Raw genomic sequence first — 4,395 nt, 5'->3', positions numbered from 1 at the left:
ACCCAACGGTTCTCACGGCAATAGCCACTGACAGCCGAACGATCAAACGCACACACGTACACAAAAAATGTTTTCTACCCCTACGCCAACACACACATATATAGAACAGTATACACGCACACACGTCTCTAAGTAGATTTTTCTCGCCCCTTATAAAACATCCAATATTCCTTAAATAGTCAGACTTTATTCTCGGTCACAAGAACACCTACACACCCTCACCCACATGATTGACCGATGCCTGACCCGTTAAATTCTTCAGCCACCGGTTATCAACATACACTGATAAACAGTTTCGCCATGGGCTCTTAAGGAGCATAGTTCGATTGTTTTTGCTCCGCCCTGTTCTGTTTTTGTTTTCCAACGGATTTCCTATTTTCTTCCTGAAGAGAAAGACACAATATGGTCCAATTATTCAATCGGATTTTGGTAATTTGTGCTTTCGAAACACGTGTAGAATGAAATAAAACGATTTCTGTTCAATCTGCGTTCAGCTCCATTTCTTCAATTCACCAATATATATATATATATATATAATATATATATATATATAATATATCCATACTACATACATACTACTGGGTACTAATTATCGACCCCGAAAGGATGAAAGGCAAAGTCGACCTCGGCGGAATTTGAGCTCATAACGTAACGGCAGACGAAATACGGTTACGCATTTCGCCCGGCGTGCTAACGATTCTGCCAAGCTCGCCGCTTTATGTCAAAGGAAAATATAGACACTAATTCAGTGATGAGAATGGTGGAGATGGTGGTGGTGATGATGTTGGTAGTGCTGATGGTGGCGGAAGTGATTATGGTGGTGGGATAGATTTATCGAGATAGATCATTTCTGTGTCTGTCTTTTACATTGTTCTATCATCTCAATGACATTTACAAATCCGTCACTTTGTGGATTTTATATTATTGATGGTTTATGGTCAATTAAGCCATTCTATCAAGCCTTCTCCTCCCACCTTGGCTTATTTACTTATTTATTTAGTTTAGTTTGGTTTCCTTAAGAGCTCACGTGGAGCCAGCACATGAGCGAAGAGCAACTAAATAATCCAGTGTTACACAGCTTAAACTTGCGTCGTCGTCGTCGTCGTCGTCATCGCCACTGCTAGCGCCACCGCTGCCTCTATTATAACCACCATCATCACCACCACCACCACCACTACCACCACCACCACAATCGCCATTATCGTCATGGTCGTCATCGTCATCGCCAACACCACCACCACCACCACCACAGACACCACCACCACCACAACCACCACCACCACCACAGACACCACCACCACCACAACCACCACCACCACCACAGACACCACCACCACCGCCACCACAGCCACCACCACCACCACCACCACCACCACAGACACCACCGCCACTACCACCACCACAGCTATCACCACTACAGCCACCACCACTACCACAACCACCACCACCACCACAGCCACCATCACCACAGACACCACCACCACAGCCACCACCACCACAACCACCACCACCACCACAGCCACCACCACCACCACCAGCACCACCAGCCTCAGCCCCAGCACCAGCACCACCACCAGCACCAGCACCACCACTACCACCACCACCACCACCACCATCGCCATTATCGTCATGGTCGTCGTCGTCAACACAACCACCATCACCACTATGTCTACCGCTATCGCTGTCATCAACAGAGAAGTCACCTTCACCCTCTCCACCCGCCACCTTCCATCATCACTACCACTACTACCGCCGTCGCCACTCCCTATCGCCGTCAGCAGCAGCACCAACACCACCACCACCACCACCTTCATCACTACTGCCGTCAGCAGCAGCAGCACCAACACCACCATCACTATCAGCAACAACTTTTTTTGTCCTCTCACCTCACACGCTGTGAACGAGCCATGTACTTTTCCGACTGGTCTAAACAACTCACATTCTGATCTCTGATCCATCTCATCTCTCTCTCTCTCTCTCTCTCTCTCTCTCTCTCTCTCTCTCTCTCTCTCTCTCTCTTTCTCTCTACATCTCTCTCTTTCTCTCTCCTTTCTCTTCGCCCTCTTCACCGTTAGCATTACTGCCGAGCTGGTCACGTGCCACCTTTACTTAGGACTTTCTGACAGGGCTACTTTAACACTCGTAAAATTCAGGGGAAACTGTAAGGGCATTTTTGCTTTTGTTTCCGAGGGAATTCCTGATTTAAGCCCTGACAGCGCTGGATTAGCCCATTAAGCAAAATAAGTACGTGCTTAGGGCATCAAGGGACGGGGGCATCACAGAAATGAAAATAGTTTACAGTACGAAAGAAATCATTTAAAGTTGCTAAATAAATCGTAATGCCTTATCTCGGATCTTTTCGGTTTGAACGGCAGTTTTTTTCTAGCGGTGTCATATGAAACTGTCACCCATAATTATGACCCTAGTATCGATCTATTGCATTTCAATCTGTTTTAGGTTAGGGTTTGATAGGGTAGGGGTTAGGGGTGGGGGGAAGGGTTATCTTTTTTCTTCACAAATGTAAATAAACCCAATCTGTTTCTTAAACGAGGGACATATTCATACGGCACGAATGTTTTTTTACCTCAATAGACGTCAGTGATTGGTTGAAATTACAGAAATTGAAGAAAAAACAACAACAAATATCTTACAAACTATAGAATTTTCTCAATAAAGCCAAGAGAAAAAGATGTTTTTATAAATACATTCTACCAGTATACGAAGTTTGAAAATTTTTAGATACCTAGAAATTATGTTAAAAACTGCCGTTCAAACCGAAAAGATCCCAACTTACATATATACTTGAGGCTACCAAAACCTTTTAAGAGACCGATAAAATGTGTACTAGGCTTAAAGAAATAGGTCTTGGGGTCGACCTGTTCGACTAAAAGCCCTTCGAGACTCCAGCGCGGCCGCGGTTAAATGACTGAAACAAGTAAAAGAATAAAAGAGTATAATCAGTATATGTATATCTATATGTATTATATACTCTCTCTTTACTCTTTACTCTTTTACTTGTTTCAGTCATTTGACTGTGGCCATGCTGGAGCACCGCCTTTAGTCGAGCAAATCGACCCCAGGACTTATTCTTTGTAAGCCCAGTACTTATTCTATCGGTCGCTTTTGCCACACACACACACACACACACACACACATATATATATATATATGCATATATACATATATACGACAGGCTTCTTTCAGTTTCCGTCTACCAAATCCACTCACAAGGTTTGGTCGGCTCGAGGCTATAGTAGAAGACACTTGCCAAAGGTGCCACGCAGTGGGACTGAACCCGGAACCATGTGGTTGGTAAGCAAGCAACTTACCACAAAGCCACTCGTACGCATATATATAAAATTATAATTTAGGTATCTAAGAGATACCACTACGCTGGAAATAGCAGCCAAAACTTGACTCTAAAACCACATTAAATGTTCCGTGAATGACAAACGAAAGAAGGGCACTCAATAAATTTATTGGGAATTACATGTATGGATCAAAAGAGTATGATTCAAATTTGTTGGTACTCTTGAGTTTTAAGCGTGATGATAGTCGTCTGCCATTCAAATTCAAAATGACTAAACTGCCGACTAGCATCCGCTTGAAATTCAATTGTACCCTCGAATTTAAATCAAACTGTTTTGTTGCACACACACACGCACACACACACACACACACATATGCATACAGACATACATATATGTACATACCTACATCTATATGTATATATACATGCATATATGGGTACAGGACACCACAAATAAACGTAGAACACAACGAGAGAAACGAAAACATAAAAGCAAACAAAGAAACGGCCTTTTTTTAACACCGAAAAAACAGAGTACAAGACAAACAATACAAGGAATATTCCCCTTCTTCAGCTGCCCCTAGTTCGACTCAATGCGTACGCACTCACGCTCTAATCTAGACACGTTTCCAGCGACAAGTGCAGAGACAGAACACTTTCAGTTCTTTTTCCCATCTCTTATTGAAATCAAAGGAAAAATAAATTTTATTTGTGCCAAAAATAACACCCAATCCTTATTACTCACACGCGTATAAAGTTGGTTTGAATGTACGCACGCAGACAGACAGACAGACAGACAGACAGACAGACACACACACACACACACACATACACACACACATGCACACATATACATATACATACACACACGTACGTGAGTGTTTGTGCAAACGTGTGTATATTCCGATGTTTAATGTATGCGTATGTAAATAACTCGTATAATATATGCAATGTTCACTTAAGCGCTGTGGTGTTTTTTCTTATATTTTGAAATCCACTTCAACCCACGAACTTTTATAATTTTCAAGATTCATTTGTTGAAATTCAAGTCAAGACTCATACAGAATATTGCAAAATTTTTCAAT

This window comes from Octopus sinensis, linkage group LG10 (assembly GCF_006345805.1).
Source record: "Octopus sinensis linkage group LG10, ASM634580v1, whole genome shotgun sequence".
In the NCBI taxonomy this organism is placed as follows: domain Eukaryota; kingdom Metazoa; phylum Mollusca; class Cephalopoda; order Octopoda; family Octopodidae; genus Octopus; species Octopus sinensis.
This window is presented reverse-complemented; position numbering follows the sequence as displayed.